At 41.4% G+C, this 18005-nt stretch overlaps 1 protein-coding gene across 2 annotated transcripts in view; it reads left to right on the top strand.

Moving 5' to 3' along the window:
• Nucleotides 1–18005, top strand: part of LOC144767675 (putative G-protein coupled receptor 33) — a 100880-nt gene that overhangs the window by 14085 nt on the left and 68790 nt on the right. The window contains exons 2-3 of one of the 2 annotated variants that reach the window (XM_078651068.1): nt 13954–14038; nt 15526–15644. The gene's annotated coding sequence lies outside the window, so the exon portion shown is untranslated. The remainder of the gene's footprint in view (nt 1–13953; nt 14039–15525; nt 15645–18005) is intronic. The other variant, XM_078651069.1, reaches the window with a different exon arrangement.

Here is an 18005-nt window from a genome sequence, read left to right as displayed (position 1 = left end):
TCCAATGGAAGGAAATTCAGGTTACTGTAACTACGATTAGAATTACTTTTCAGGATCAGTAGTGAGCTGAAAGATGCAGCACTGCGGTCTCTCCTGATAACAGATGAGTAAATCTGAATTCGTAGTTCGGCTGATTTTTGAGGAATTTTTTAAAGTTCCAAAACTCCACAATTAGAAAAATTTCCAAGTGAAACCTGTCAATGTTAGCCTATGGAAGGAAATTCAAGTTACTGTAAGTATGGTTAGAATTACTTTTCAGGATCAGTAGTGCACTCAAAGATGCAGCAATGAATTAATTCCCCAACTTAAAACGCGCCACAGGGCATGTTTGCACACATATCACCTCTAGCCCCGCCTCCTACCTTCACCACTGTGCAAGTTGGGGGATTAAGTCCCCTTGCATACTGGGGATCCATGTGGGCCAACTAGACCACCAGAAACCTCAAGTATGCGCCAGGGGGCTGCGTTGAAGAGAGAGGTGTAAAAAGGGGCGTGGCCTCATTACAACTCTCTGCAACGCAGCCCCCTGGCACGTTTGCAGAGGGGAAACTAATTCCCCTTGCATACTGGGGGTCCCTGGCGGCCAACTAGCCCACAAGAAACCTCCAGTATGCGCCAGGGGGCTGAGTTGCAGAGAGGTGTAAAAAGGGGCGTGGCCTCATTACACCTCTCTGCAAGGGAGCCCCCTGGCGCATACTGGAGGTTCCTGGTGGGCTAGTTGGCCCCCAGAGACCATCAGTATGCAAGTGGAATTAGTTCCACCTCTGCAAACGCACCAGGGGGTGTTTTTGCAGAGAGGTGCAGGGAGGGGGCGTGGCCTCCTCCCGATCCCGTTTAAAAAAAATACTTTTAAGAAGGGGCGTGGCCTCATTAAACCTCTCTGCAATGCAGCCCCCTGGCACGTTTGCAGAGGGGGAACTAATTCCCCTTGCATACTGGGGGTCCAAGGTGGCCAACTAGCTCACCAGAAACCTCCAGTATGCGCCAGGGGGCTGTGTTGCAGAGAGGTGTAAAAAGGGGCGTGGCCTCATTACTCCCCTCTGCAACGCAGCCCCCTGGCACTTTTTCAGAGGGGAAACTAATTCCCCTCGCATACTGGGGGTCACTCGGGGCCAACTAGCCCACCAGGAACCTCCAGTATGCGTCAGGGGGCTGCGTTGCAGAGAGGTGTAATGAGGCCACACCCCTTTTTACAGCTCTCTGCAACGCAGTCCCCTGGTGCTTTTTCAGAGGGGGATGTACTGGGGGTCCCTGGGGGCCAGGGGGCGCGTTTGCAGAGAGGTGCAGGGAGGGGGCGTGGCCTCCTCCTGATCCCGTTTTTAAACAAAAAAAAAACTTTTAAGATGGGGGTCTGTGTAGCCCCCCTTCTTTTTCTTTTTTTTTTGGCCCTGGGCACCCCATCCCCAGGGCCTGCACCCAATCTTTTTTTTATATTTTTTAAATCGGGAAGGGGGCCGCGTGGCCCCCCTCCCAGTGCCATACTCCACCCCGGGAACCCCATCCCCCGGGTCTTGGGCCTTTTTTTATTTTTATTTTTTAAAATTTGGAGGGGGGCTGGTTTGCCCCCCTCCTGTGGCCACCTTTGGCCCCAGGGACCCTATCCGCTGGGGCCGGCCTTTTTAAAAAAACATTTTGGGGGGGAGGGGGGCCGCGTGGCCCCCCTCCTCAGCCACTTCTGGTCCAGGGGACCCGATCCCCCGGGGCCTGGCCCTGTTGGGGGCCGTGGGGGGTCCCTAAGCCCCCACGGTCCCTGTCGACTCCCTGCATTCTGGGGGAGCCGGCATTGCTTTTCTGCATGGGTAGCAGCTAACATGCTTCTCACCATGCAGAAAAGCAATAGTCTTTGGTTTTTGGAAGAGAGAGCAGGTTTCCAAAGAAGTCCCGGGGGTGGGCATCCCGGGACACTGCACAAGCCGGCCCTGGGGGTGGCGGTCCCGAGGGCCATCGAGGGATCCAGGAGGGATACCTGGGGCTGGGGTGTCCTATTTTACATATTAGAGCCCCGGGGAGGTGGCGGTCCACGGGGCGTGTGTGGGGCTTCAGCCACTCACACAGGTTTTAAAAAAAGATGTAATTCAAAACCCTGGGGGGTGGCGGTCCCCGGGGCTGCGGGGGGCCGTGTGCCCCCGCTATTATAATTACTTTGCACCGGGGGGTGGCGGTCCCCAGGGCAGTGTGGGGGGATTGGGCCCCCTCCACACTTCTTTGCAGTATGCCCCTGGGATTTGGTCCCCCCAGGGGCTAATTTGAAAAAAAGCAGACCGTGTTTTTTTTTTTTTTCACGGGGTACGCGTACCTACATGTACCCCGCGATTTAAAAAACAATAAAAAAAATTGGGGGGCTTGGGGGTCCTTGTGGGACCCCCTGAGCAGGCCTAGGGGGTCATGGTGTTTCTACCGTACCCCCTTTTTGCGTTCTGCACATTTGTTTTTCTGCTTTCTTGTGCCTCGGTTCTACTGAGGCACAAGATGGCTGCCAACACTTCCTGGTTTGGAGTGTTGACAGCCAATTAGCATTCAGCCCGTGATCGGGAAGGTACGCGTAGGGTATTTGCCTATAGATATATCTATGATTTTACTTTTGATTTTCTCAAGAACTACTGAACGGATTTACACCATTTAACAAAATTCTGCAAACCGAACTCTACCCTTTTGCCAAATTTAGTGAAATTCCATTCAGCCGTTCGGGCTGTAGCCCTGGCTAAAGGTATTATGGAAAATTGCATGGGGGAAACACATTTTGGGATCCCCTTTTTTCTCAGCCCCCGCTTGACGAATCAACCCCAAACTTTCAGCGAAGGAGCGGAGCGGAGCAGTCCATTTTCTTGGAGAATTTCGCGAAGATTTGTCCACCAGCGCCAAAGTTACTCCAAATAGAATGTTGCGGATTTCCTATGGAAACTAGGTCCTAACTATAACTAGCTACTGGCGACCGCCAGTAGGTAGTTATTGGTACAGAAACGCGTAATGGCCGACTGAGCGCAACCTAATAAAGTATTCTCTGCACTTAATGGTGGTCTATGCTCCTGTTTCTTGTGGAATTACAAACGCCGGCTGGCAGAGGAGTTTGTTGCGATATATATATTGATATATATGCACACAATCCTCCCTTGGCAGAGAGAAAAATTGGGACGAACTCTCGTACTTCCAAATCTTTTGCTATTTTTATTTACTTTTAAAGCCTTCAGATAGCATTATGCAGATAAGACAAACACTGATCAACGCATTTCGGGAGCACCTCTCGCAGTTTGGGGGGGATTCGTCAAGTGGGGGCCGAGATAAAAGGGGGGTCCCAAAACGTGTTTTCCCCATGTTAATTTCCATAGGGCGGTCGGTCGCACTTTTAGCTTGAACGGCTGAATGGATTTTCACCAAACTTGGCAAAATTGTAGGGACTGGTAGCCCGATGTGCCTTTGCTATGTCTCAAGATATGTGCTCCAGAGGATTTTGAGTAATTTAGGTTCAAAAAAGTTTATATATCTATAGCAGCTTACCCGTGAGCTTACCGGTACGCTTACGGTATGCGTACGTGCGCGTACGGTACGCGTACCTCTAGTGCGCGAGCTGCATTCTGATTGGCTGCCAATGTCTGTCAACCAACTGTAGAATCAGTTTACACAACAACTGACAAAGTGATACAGATATTCACACAGTTTAGTCACTATCCACTATGTTTAGTGAGACATTATAGGAATTAGCTTTTACAAAACCTTTGAAATTCACTCAAAAAACTATAAGTTTTAGTGGACATTTTACTCATACAAAACCATTGAAATTGCTCCTATATAGTTAGTTGTACTAAGTATATATCGCGCACCCACAATCCACTGCTGATGATGTCACATATTAGATCATTCATGACATGGTCAGTGACATCACTGATGACATCTCAAATGACATCACTGATGACATCACTGATGACATCATCCACATGACAATCACATACACCTTTTCATACACTATTAAAATTTGTCATCACTCTTTGTAAAATACAGAGTATCATATTTAAATCCATTGTCACAGCAATACAAGTATCTAAAAATCCACTCAGTGATTCATACATGTATACACACATCTAATCCCTTTACCTATGGATTCACTCATACATGCTGTCAATGAACAATAGAACACTATCAAAAATACTTATACATCTATATCGACATTACACAACAGCACGCATCCTATTCACATATGAAGTCATCCTACTCACTTATGCAAACAATGGATCATACTTACATATTTACTTAGCAAAACACTTATACAAACAACACTTCTTCTATTCATTTAGATAGTAAGTCATACTTAGTGAATTATAAAATCATTATTACAAGTATACAGTTATCCATACAGTCACTCACAAAATCATTGTGTCTTATGTATACTTATTTATATACAACAATTGACACATACACTCCCTTTTATTTTTCTAGTTTGTTGGACCTGTACCTTTGAGAAATATATTTGCTCATCACCACACCCATAAAGAGATTCCCTCACCCAAACTGTTAGAACATGTAGTTTTAACTTCATATATCTACTGAATCAACTATTCACACATCTTTGGACAGTCACACACCCCCCACCGAACCACACACACTTTCACACTCCCATACAAATACTCAGTTAACTAATAAATAACTAATATAGACTTTCACATAGCTAGTAACCAACTGTAGAATCAGTTTACACAACAACTGACAAAGTGATACAGATATTCACACAGTTTAGTCACTATCCACTATGTTTAGTGAGACATTATAAATTGGTCAAGTAAACAGTCAATTACACTGCTATTAAATCCTCCATCCAAATATTTATTTATATATATCCACTCATTCTTCAATGCAAATTGTTATGTATATAATGCATATTTAAATAACGAAGCAAACCACATTCACTGGATGATGTCATCAGTGATGTCATTTGAGATGTCATCAGTGATGTCACTGACCATGTCATGAATGATCTAATATGTGACATCATCAGCAGTGGATTGTGGGTGCGCGATATATACTTAGTACAACTAACTATATAGGAGCAATTTCAATGGTTTTGTATGAGTAAAATGTCCAGCTAACTATAACACCACTAAAACTTATAGTTTTTTGAGTGAATTTCAAAGGTTTTGTAAAAGCTAATTCCTAACTATATAACTCCTGAAACCTATGGTTTTTTCAGTGAATTTCAAAGGTTTTTTTAAATGCTAATTCCTAACTATGTAAGGCCTGAAACCTATGGTTTTTTCAGTGAATTTCAAAGGTTTTTTTAAATGCTAATTCCTAACTATATAAGGCCTGAAACCTATGGTTTTTTCAGTGAATTTCAAAGGTTTTTTAAATGCTAATTCCTAACTATATAAGGCCTGAAACCTATGGTTTTTTCAGTGAATATATATATATATATATATATATATATATATATATATATATATATATATATATATATATATATATATATATATATATATATATATATATATACATATATATATATATATATATATATATATATATATATATTCACTGAAAAAACCATAGGTTATAGACCATATATAGTTAGGAATTAGCATTTACAAAACCTTGAAAATTCACTGAAAAACCATAGGTTATACACCATATATAGTTAGGAATTAGCATTTAAAAAACCTTATTTTACTCACACAAAACCATTGAAATTCCATATATAGTTAGTTGCACTAACTATATATCGCGCACCCGCAATCCACTGCTGATCATGTCACATATTACATCATTCATGACATGGTCAGTGACATCACTGATGACATCACTGATGACATCTCAAATGACATCACTGATGAGATCACTGATGACATCTCATTTGACATCAATGACCACATCACTGATGATATCATTCATGTGACAATACAATGCATCTCCTCACGTTTTAATATAACCTCTGTTTCACCCAGTGTTAAATACAGAGTATAATTTTTGAAACCATTGACACACCAATACTAGTTACTACATACGTACTCACTGATTCCTACGTCTACACACACATTCACTCATTCACCCATACAATCATTCATACATACAATCACTCATCTTTACAACACTATCATATGCACTCATACACCTATACAGACACTTACACTCTGCCACTCATCCATGGAGTTACTCACACACCTAGTCAGTCCTGTAAAGAATCAATCACACTTCCATTTTCTTGTCTATACAGTTAAACATAGAGCACCTTACATTTTCAAACATATACTAACACATACTTTCTTATACAATCATTGATACAAGTACACATTGATCTGCACAGAGTCACACACCTCCCAGCCAGCCACACACACACTCAGTCTCCTATACAAATACTTGGACAATCAATCAATAACCCATATAGTTAATCATATAGCTACTGATCAACACATGCAGCAGTTTACAGAACAACAGACATAATGATGCACAAATTAAGACAGTTTAGTCACTAACCCATGCACTCAGTGAGACACATTTAATCACTCACTCATACATTCAGTCATGCACCTACTAAATCCTTCGTCCAGACACTTATACATCTACTCATTCTTCAATATGTAAAACATATTTAAACTTTACAGAAACACACAGTCACTGGATGATGTCATCAGTGATCTCATCAGTGATGTCATTTGAGATGTCATCAGTGATGTCATCAGTGATGTCACTGACCATGTCATGAATGATGTAATATGTGACATGATCAGCAGTGGATTGCGGGTGCGCGATATATAGTTAGTGCAACTAACTATATATGGAATTTCAATGGTTTTGTGTGAGTAAAATAAGGTTTTTTAAATGCTAATTCCTAACTATATATGGTGTATAACCTATGGTTTTTTCAGTGAATTTTCAAGATTTTGTAAATGCTAATTCCTAACTATATATGGTCTATAACCTATGGTTTTTTCAGTGAATTTCAATGGTTTTTTAATAGCAAATATCATAAGCTGTCGAATGTCAAGTACGTGGTAAGTAAAAACATTTTCGTGTTTATGCACACTGATCTGCTTTGAATGCTGCCCCCCACCCCTCATTTCTATTAGGAGTACTCTCTCTTTGCAGATAGTGAAGGGTAGTTAACGCAGCCCTTTGCCCCCTTTGTAATCCGTCGTGCCTGCTTCTCTCTCCATTTGATTGATTGTTCTCTTTGGTTCATTCTCTATTTACAAACAAGAACAGAGTCGCAATACTCTGTTTAGTCTTTGCAGATAGCGAAAAATCGTGTAAAAAAACAAAAGGAATCGAGCAAAATCAGTAGGCCACTAATGGGATCTCTTTTTGACCTCGCTAAAATAGGAACAACCTGTTGAAAATAGCAATGCGTATGTATATAAGCGGCGTTCATTTGTGTTCACAGTACCCCTTGTTGATTGTTTCAATCGAGCATTGAATTGTTCGAAGTTAATTCTCTTAAGGATCTTCTCTACCTGCAAACGAGGAAGAATAGGAATATTCTCTCTCCCTTTGCAGATAGTGAAGGGTAGGTAACGCAAGCCTTTAACACGTCGTACCTATTTCATTCCTCATTGATTGATTGATTGTCCGAACATTGACTGTTTGGGAATTAGTTCTTTTTGGAGGTATTCCCTGTTTGCAAATAAACGTAGGAAAATCTTTGCAAGTAGTGAAAGGGTACGTAATGCGGACCTTTCTCCCCCGTTGTAATCTGTCATGCCTATCTACTCCCCACTGATTGATGCACCTTTTTCACCCGGACCATTTACTAGAGATACGTCATCTGGCCCGACCAGAGAGCACCCCTAGTGAAAAGGACATATGCAATAATAACGAAGTGATCACTGTATCCTGTTAACAGAAACTTTACCATGAAACAACCTGGAAAGAAAAAAATAGGAAAACGAAAATCAGTAGGCCACTGATGAACATGAACTTTTATTAAACAACGAACAAAGAAACGATAACATAACGTAATGATGAAACCTATTAATGTCCTAGAAACAAGAAAACGTTAAAATATGCCAGTGGTGAGAGACCAGAAAAACAGTAAGAGAAACCAAATCACCCCTCGCTGTCCCACCGCCTGCCACGCCCAGAAAATCGATAGACTAGGGAAAATGCAAGTCAGTAGAACATCCACCCCCACTCTGGAAACTTCCAAGGTGGGGCAGGGTTCCGGCTACGCCCAGCCGGGAGCAGCCCATATAAGGCGGGTCCTGCTGCCACGCCTCGGCCAGGAGATCCTAACGTAGGGTGTAGCCGGAGGAGAGGCCGAGGCCAGTGGGACCCGGCCAGGGGATTGCCTTTACAACGCTGAACAGTTGCAGGGGGGGGAATGTCTCCTCGACCCTCCCCTCTCTCTCCCAGTTCGGCCGCGGTGGCCCTTGACAGTTTCAGGTAGTCCCGCCACATGCTCTTCCGGTCCGGCCACCAATGGTCGGGGGGCCGAGGCCGACGGGATCCGGCTGCAGCCGATAAACCAAGAAACCCGTTCATGGGGCCAGAGCCAGGGGCGTCCGGCCGACATCTACCGGAAGCCCGGCCCGAAGACGGACGGGACACTTCTTCTTTCTTGAATAATGGCTGCGACAACACTGGGGGGGGATGTCTTGCACATGCCTCCGACCCCCCCCCCTCGTCCTCATCGCCTGGTCCGGCCATAACAAATCTCAAGCGAGACGCCGTGGGGTGCACTGGGAGGGAGAGACGGTGCGAACAGGCCTCTCCCGCCTCCCCAGGTGGAGGCTTCCCAGCTGCACCCTCAGCGCTCCAGGCGCCCGGAAAAGGGTTCTTCCACTGTGGCCATGCTGCAACGTCTCGCCCGGCAGGGTGGAGCCCGTCCGCTCATGTGACCCCGCGATCGCCGGTAGCTGCCGAACTCTCAAAATGGCGGTCGACCTGGCAAGAGCGGGCCCAGCATAAAGAAATGGCCCGGTCACTGGTTGACTCCACCACCGTAGTCCTCCACGACCTTGAAGATTCTAGAGGAGCCGCGGGAGTCTCCGACCCCCGATGGGGAATGACTGCCATGATCGCCCGTGGAGTGACGAAACTGTATCCGCGGGACGTCGGCGCTCCCATGCTGGCGCCAGCCTCACTTTGAATTACTAGAATCCTGCACACCTCACTTCCGGTGAAAGCACAGTGTGACCCGGTAGGAAAAATTATTGCACCCCCTCCCCTTTTTGACTGATAGTTCAAACCACCGATCCTTTCCTTTGCCCTTTTAACGGAACTTTGGACTGCCTCCCCCTCTTTTACATTTTCTAGAGAAAACAAAACATTAACCACTACATTAGCATAGCAGTTGACACCAGAACTGTTTTCAAATTGAAAACCAACAACATCTTCAACAGAATCCTTTTTGTTTCTGCTGTGACCCTGCTACAGCACAGGCATTGTCCCCAGCAGTAATTCTGCAATGCCGGTAAGAATAGCTGTGGTGCCTACTGGACTCACTCACCCCCGCGGTGCCCCACGCCGTTATTTGCTGGGTGGCAACTTACTAGACATCACTTTCGTGCCATCTAGATTTCAGCGCGTTCTGCTGCCTTGGAACTATTCGCACAACAGACTGCTACTGACGACCCACCCCCAGGCAACATCTTCTGAATTTTCATAATTTGAAAGAACTAATAACAGGTCCTCATCAGGAATTTCCTCTTCAATCATCTCATCAGGAATTTCCTCATGAAAAGTCTGCAATGATGATTCTTGTAACTCTATGGTCTCCAAACATTCGATAAATTCGCCATCAAGAGATTGATCAAAAAAATCATTCAAGTCATCTCCTCCTTGTGAGAATATTTCATTGTTGGTGCTGTCAATTTCAATAAATCTATTGGATAATTCAAAAGAAATTGCCACGGTCTCTTCGTTGTTTAAATGTTTTTACTGTTTTTGTTTTCTTGTATATATTTATATGTTATTAAAGTTTTATATTCCTACTACTTTGTTGGAGTGCTATATATTTTTAATGTGACACATAATTGTAAAAACTTTGATGTACAAAGAGTCATTCCTGGAATCTTCCGCTTCAGGCTCGGTCCCCTCCCCAATCACAATACAGGATGGTTTTCAGATAGTAGGAACACGTGTGGTGTGACGGATCTCATCGGGTGTGGGCCTTGATCTACTATAACTCCTTTGAAGAGGGGTGATTCTTTACAGCTGGGGCCATAAACTACATCTGCAGGGCTAGCTGATAGCCTGGACAATCGGACACAGAGAAAGAGGAGTGTCAGAGGGTGCGGTAGTGAATAGGGCGAAAGGGAGGTGTCGGGCGGGCACAGAGTGTGATTCTCAGGGAAGAGCAGCGCAGATGGGGGGAGGTTTATTGCCCATGCATAAGACAGAGAGCGGTGGTGACCAGTGCCTAGGGAAGATGCTTGCGTGGGTGAGGAGCCATGCTACGAATCGACAGCGTGCAGAGAGTGGGTCTGGTCAAGACATCTAAAATGGCTGCCGTGCACGACAAAAGTGTGGCATTTCAAAAAAGGCAAGATGGCGCAGACAATGTTTTTCAACACTTCCTCATTTCCTTCGAATCGAACGTTAACAGACGTTGGGGCATATTACCAAAGTTAAGCGATATTTATCGCTAACGATGCTTACCAACCAATTTTTTACCACTAAGCATCGTCAGAAATTATCGAAGATAAACCTTGCTATTATCAAGGTTTATCGCAAATGCGATAATAAACGGCCGCAATGCATGAATATCGCTAAAAACTCAGCGATATTCATGCATTACCGAGCTAATGCTCTTAGCCATGTTATCCACCTCCCATTGGATAACATGGCTAAGAACTGCTCAGGGCAGGTGTTACTTTTTGGAGATATTCGCGCTTAGCGCGAATATCTCCAAAAGTTGGTAATAGGAGATAGATATCTTGCATGTTGTAATGCAAGTTATTGTGGTATATGGAACTCATACCATAATCTCTCAGGAAAGCAGAAACTGATCCTTTTGGGACCGCCTAAAAAGGCCTAGGGGGTGAGGAGTACTCTACTTTGCCCCCTTTTCACGTTCCGAACTATTTTATTTTACTCTCTTCTGTAATTACACAAAATAGCAGCGATAAGATGCATCGGAGACACACAGTGAGAGAAAGGAGGCCGGAGATGAAGAAGAGATGTCAAATACACATTGGAGATAATATAGTGGCAGAAGGGAAGTAAATATGAGTAAACTTACCATGTAACATAAAAATGTTGCACTCTATACTATAAGTCTCATTTTATACTACAATCACTTCGCTACAACCTCATAAATTAAAAATAAAAATGAATAATGTCTCAAACAATTTTTGATTTCTAAATATAAATTTATTCTTCAGAATTTTCTAAATTTGAAAGAACTAGTAACATGTCCTCATCAGCAATGTCCTCATTAAAAGTCTCCAATGATGATTCTTGTAACTCTATGGTCTCCAAACACTCGATAAATTCGCCATCAAGAGATTGATCAAAAAAATCATTCAAGTCATCTCCTCCTTGTGACAATATTTCATTATTGGTGCTGTCAATTTCAATCAATGTAGTGGAATCATTCAAGTCATCTCCTCGTGACAATATTTCATTATTGGTGCTCTCAATTTCAATCAATGTAGTGGAATCATTCAAGTCATCTCCTCCTTGTGACAATATTTCATTATTGGTGCTGTCCATTTCAATCAATCTAATGGAATCATACAAGTCATCTCCTCCTTGTGACAATATTTCATTATTGGTGCTCTCAATTTCAATCAATGTAGTGGAATCATTCAAGTCATCTCCTTGTGACAATATTTCATTCTTGGTGCTGTCCATTTCAATCAATCTAATGGAATCATACAAGTCATGTCCTCCTTGTGACAATATTTCATTATTGGTGCTCTCAATTTCAATCAATGTAGTGGACAATTCAAAAGAAATTGCCACGGTCTCTTCATTGTGAGCCATTTTATTTTGAAATTGCTTGCTGTAAATTGCAGAAAAAAATAATCACTTTCATTTATCGTTTTTAGTAATACATAATATAAAACTAACTTTATCAAGTATTTAGTATAACAGAAGGACTGCAAATAAATAACAGAAAACATTTTTCAAATTATCTTCAAGTGTACAACATAGTTCCCCTTACAAATTAACAACTCACCTTTTTAAAAGTAGCAGAAGTGTTAGTACTGTGTAAATCAAACACCAGAAATTCACCACCAAAAATTCCTCACAAATGTACCTCAGACAGTAGTATCACAAAATGGCTGTGGTTTCCTCTCATTTGACATATATACATAACCAATTAACTTTCATCACACACAAATACAAAACCAAAGTAACATTTTAATTGGTTCTAAATTTCAACACTTTCAAATGTGTTTTCCCCATGCAATTTTCCATAGGACATTTACATACGTCTACAGCCTGAATGGCTGAACGGAATTACACCAAACTTGGCAAAATGGTACATCAAACCTAAGAGGTCAGGAAGGATCTACTATGCCCCCTTATGGTCATTTCCCCCTTCGCTTTGGCCTCCTCTTGTCTCTCAATCCTACCGAGAGACAAGATGGCGGCCGCTACGGACTGTTTGGAATGTTGACAGACGCCGGAGAACCAATCAGCTTCGCAAAGCTCCGTAACGCGAAAAGTACGCGAAGCGGAGCGCTGTTACAGATATATATCTTTTTTTTAACGTTAATTTCTCAAAATCCACTGGAGCACATATATTGAGACCTAGCAAAGGCACATCGGGCTACCAGTCCCTAATATTTTGCCAAGTTTCGTGCAAATCCATTCAGCCGTTCGATTATTATTATTTTGTTTTTTTTTTGCCCCGCGGGGCCCTTTTAAAACCTCCACATCAAACGTAGGGGGTCAGCGAGGATCTACTATTCCCCCTTATGGTCATTTGCCCCTTCGCTTTGGCCTCCTCTTGTCTCTCGATCCTACCGAGAGACAAGATGGCGGCCGCTACGGACTGTTTGGAATGTTGACAGACGCCGGAGAACCAATCAGCTTCGCTTCACAAAGCTCCGTTGCGCAAAAAGTACGCGTCCTGGGCGCTGCCAGGTCCGCTGTTACAGATATATATCTTTTTTTAAACGTTAATTTCTCAAAATCCACTGTAGCACATATATTGAGACCTACAAAAGGCACATCGGGCTACCAGTCCCTACAATTTTGCCAAGTTTCGTGCAAATCCATTCAGCCGTTCGGGCTAAAAGTGAGGCCAACCGCCCTATGGAAATTAACATGGGAAAAACGCGTTTTGGGACCCCCCTTTTTTCTCGGCCCCCCCTTGACGAACCCCCCCAAAATTTTCAGGGGCTGCTCAGAAACGAAATGTGCCATTTTCCTGAAAATTACAGCCAATTCCGTCCACAAACGCCAAAGTTATTAGACATAGAATTTTCAAAAATCCCATAGAGAAAAAATCCTAACTATATATACCTACTGGCGACCGCCAGTAGGTAATATATATATATATATATATATATATATATATATATATATATATATATATATATATATATATATATATATATATATATATATATAACAAAAGGGTTTGAAGCATAACCATTTAGGCATAGGGATGTGAGGGTTTTAGGGGTTATGGGTGGGAAGGTTTATTAATAATCAGCTATTCATTTTAATACCTGAGTATTGATTTACAAACGTTAATTGTTTTATTTGAAATGTTATGAAAACAGAAAAAGAGCATCAAAACATATTTATAATTTACACCTAATAGTTTTCAAAAGTATTACATATTTTTCTTAATAATTAAAAACAAAAAATAGTTGTAATATATAGTAATACATATGAAATACACTTTTAAAGAGTTAGAATTAATTTTTTACAAATAAAGATAGTTATGTAATATTTTTTTTAAATGTTTGTACAATTTTGAACTGTGTCAATATTTTATTAAACAGTACATACATATTTTCCATTATTTTCACTGGTAATAATTGTCCTTTTTTTCCTTTTTACTTTCAGCCTTGACACACATGGTTAAACTTCTGTTTCTACAGTTGGTGGAGAGTCGCAGTCAAGATCGGATGCAAGGGAAAGTTACGGTCAGGTAAGAACTTTTCCTTATTAAAACTTGGAGCTGTAGATGGCCATTGTTTTTGTAAGGAGAGAGGAGGGAGGTAGTTGGAAGGGGTTTAATGTAAAATTTACAAGGGCAGAGATATACCATGGCTGGCGGCTGTTAGGGCTAGTCTGAATAGCGTAAATTTTGATCATATCTTTTCAAACCCAAATCACATGGAGGGAATTAATAAAAAAGATTATTCAGGTGGCCCTAAATGAACAATATGGTGGCATGAGACATGAACAAGAACTCTCTAAATCATCAGTCGCTGGGTACATATCCATGGTGGACGTTGACAGTCCCCTGTCACATTTGCCAGCTAGTTACCTCCTAAAAGTTAAATAACCACTGGGACCGAAGCTTGCTCTTTTGCCTTAGGGCTGGCACTTTAAAATATCTACTGGGTTTCCCCCTATGCTTCAACATCAATCTCTAGCAAATGCCCTGTCCCTGCGGTGACCGTGGCAATCAATCTATGTTACATTTGCTATTATTTTGCAACTTTTACCAAAAATATAGAAAACAACTGGTGATCCCTTTTTTTATGCCCTGGCCAACTTTGACTTTAAGGTAGCCTACAGGGATATCCTTAAGCTTAATGGGGGAAATGTAACTCTCCGCATCAGCACTTTTCTAAAAATGGCCTTCCGTTCACGCACCTCCATGAGTACCTTATAAGTAGACCTGATTGCCCTTTTCTAAAATGTTGTTTTTATGTTGATAATGAACATGAATTTGGATCTTGATTGATGCCCTGAAAAGTGTTGTTACTTATTCCATGGTCCTAACTTTATAGTCTAATTTAAATGCACTTTAATATATTATGTTGTTTATACTGGATTGTGTCCTGATAATACTCTGCTGCACTTTGCTAAACCGTTTGCACTTTACTACATTATGCTGCTATATTCTATGAAATACCTTTTATGGGTCTTGATCTAATCATAATTTTATGATGAATTCACTGCGTTGTTTTGCACAATGTTTAGGTCTCTGTGTATTCATTGTTTTAAGCCATGTGTCTATTGTTTTAACTATGCAATGTTTTTAAATGTTTAATTTTGCTGGCATTTTCCTTTCTGCTTTCATGGATATTTTATATGCAAATAAAAATTATTGAATTGAATGGAATAGCAATTTTATTTTTGCAGCATTTCTTTTTAGTACTGTTTCAAGTTTTTTGACAATACACGTTACCTCTTTGAAAGAAGTTTGGATGAGGCTTTTCAACAGGGAAAAGAAGGTTTTGAGGAACAGATTTTTTTAATGGATTACTGTGTTTTGGAAGTTGGTAAACAAGGATGGACTTGGACACATTTTATTCAATATTGATCCTGTATCGTAGTTATGGATTAGATTTTTGATATTTTGTTTTTGGTTTTCATTTTTTAATCAGAACACAGATTTTTAAACCAACTAATACGTTGTTGGTACTAGTGTTTACTACACTCTGTGTTTCCATTTTTTGATAGGGGCATTTGGGAATTCAAGAATTTATAACTAAACCCTCTGCATTATTTGAGTAAAGAAGACTTTTGGTGACAGGATGAATTGATCATCACCAAAAGTTGAAGAAGGACGACTTCTGCAGGTAGGATGTCTGACGTTCCTAATAAGTTTACAATTTTTTTTTTTTAAATGGCAATGTAATTTTTTTTAAAACAGCCAAGTAAGTAAGAAGAAGGAATTAGCTTGTATTAGAAATGTAGCATGCTTGCAATATTTTCCAGGTAGTCTGAAGTCACTGACAATGTAAACTGTTGCATTTTTTGCCAAAAGTTGCTCAGATGACTCCTGGACTCAGTTAATCTCTCCTTACAATAAAGGTAGACACTGTAGCTCAGTAGTCTGTTTCTCCTGCTTGATTTAATAAAGTTTTCTGATTTTCTTGCAGTCATTCTTTATCTGCAGGCAAAAAAACAAAGATAAAAAAATGTTTTAGTTAATTGTTTGCTGAATGTCTTTTGGTAAAATCTTACCTGGAAGGGAAAATGTATTAACATTATGTATTTCACAATCTGAAATTCTTTTTAATAACAATGGATATTTATCTTAGATTTTGCTATGTTTGTTTCCGAGTAGATCCCCATGAAAAGAACGTTATTTGGGTGATAATCTAGTTTTTGTTGTATGTTACATTAAATGGGTTTCTCCATTCTGTGAAAAGAAAATTTCAAAGAATATGGTGTGGATTTATTTGGATTGGTGGAGATTGATTTCTTCCCGATAGGTGGTGTGGTATGGGTTGATCTGCATAGAAAGGAAAAGGAAGCAAAATGTGTTCATGATTTGGTTTACAAATCTTCTTTTAATATTATCCTGCAAGGGAAAACGTTTAGAAATTATTTATTTGAGATTCTCCATTTTAGGTCATGCTATGTTTGCAATCAAAAGTTTTTTTTCCTTTAAAGTTGTGAAAAGAAACGTAATATTGGTGCTAACTATGATTTAATTCAGTTTACTTTCAATGGGTTGGCCTGTTGTGTGATCAGCAACTTCTGATAATGATGTTTTTTTCTTTTTTTGAGGATGTGTTCTTCCACACTGGTGGTGTGATATGGAATGATCTGTAGAGAAATGTAAAGAAGATATGGCAGAATACATTTTTTTTCAAATGGTCTGTATTAGACCTGTAAAAGAGACAAAGGCCCCCATTAGGATGGCGGGTGGACTTTTCCCGCCCGCCATCCTCGTGCAAAATGGGACTTCCCGCCATAGGAGCGGCGGTCCCGCCTTGGGCATTAGGATGCGCCCGCCACACTGGCGGGCGCATCCTGTATTTTTACCATTGCGGTGGGCGGTGCAGGAAGCGCCGCCCGCCGCAATGGTAAAAATGCATGTTGTGCATTTCAACGCACAACATGACAGGCACCGCGCGGTGCCTGCCATGTTGCACTTTGAAATGTGGGGGGGTACCCCCCATTTGCACTCCCCCGCCCCGGACTCCCTAGGGGCCCGCAACAGGCCCCCACAGGGAGTCTCCGCATGCAATGCCGCCACGGAAAAGCATGTCAAGAAGCCTATCATAATATGGCTGGTGGTGTCTCATAGACACCACCACCATATTAAACATTTTCCGCCCCGGACGCAAGGCGACCGGGGCGGAAAAGCGGCAGATGGTGTTTACGTCCGCCGCGGTCCCCCCCGCCATAGTAATATGGCGGGGGGGAAATAGGTGGCAGACGGGCATTATTTGTCGGGTGGATCGCCACCGCCTCCATTGCGGTGGCGATCCGCCCGACATCGTAATGGGCCCCTTAGTCTTTATATCGGGTTAGCTTTTATATACTTAATTTACTCAGATATATGTTTTTAATTTGTTTGGTGAGATTGGGTTAAGAGTGGTTTTATATTTACCTTCTTATAGTGTGACAGATTTTAAAACTTTATGAAATCAATGAGTTTCTTGTATAACATTTTGACCTGTTGAGACATTACAATGTCTTTGTATTGTCTTTATTATGCTGTGATCCCGCACCTTCTCTGAGGCAAATACCTGTTGGAGTAGGAATAGTTATTTTGCCACTCACCACCACCCAGAACCTTCCCAGAGACAAACACCTGTCAGAGTAGGAATAGTTTTCCCCCAACACCATCCAACACCTTACCTTAGGCAAACACTTGTTGGGATAGAAATAATGATTGTGCCCCCCACCACCATCCTCTACCGTCCATGAGGTAAACCTTTGTCGGAGTTGGATCACTATCCAGCATCTGCCCTGAGGTACATTTTGAGCACTTCTAAATGACATTCCCTGGCATACTAATATTAGTAATTTTAAAAAGCACCACAGTAATTTAGTTATTGTATTTAAAAAAAAAATAATAATTGAAAATGTTTTTTTTAATGCCAATAGATTTCTATAAAATAAACTTACATTTGTGAGTTTCCTGTCAAAGTCTGTAGATTATTAAAATATTATTACCAAATGTTTAAGGGTTTTAGTGTATT

The sequence above is a fragment of the Lissotriton helveticus genome, chromosome 7 (assembly GCF_964261635.1).
Source record: "Lissotriton helveticus chromosome 7, aLisHel1.1, whole genome shotgun sequence".
Taxonomy (NCBI): domain Eukaryota; kingdom Metazoa; phylum Chordata; class Amphibia; order Caudata; family Salamandridae; genus Lissotriton; species Lissotriton helveticus.
The sequence above is the reverse complement of the archived record's forward strand: the minus strand, read 5'-3'. Positions and strand labels throughout refer to the sequence as shown.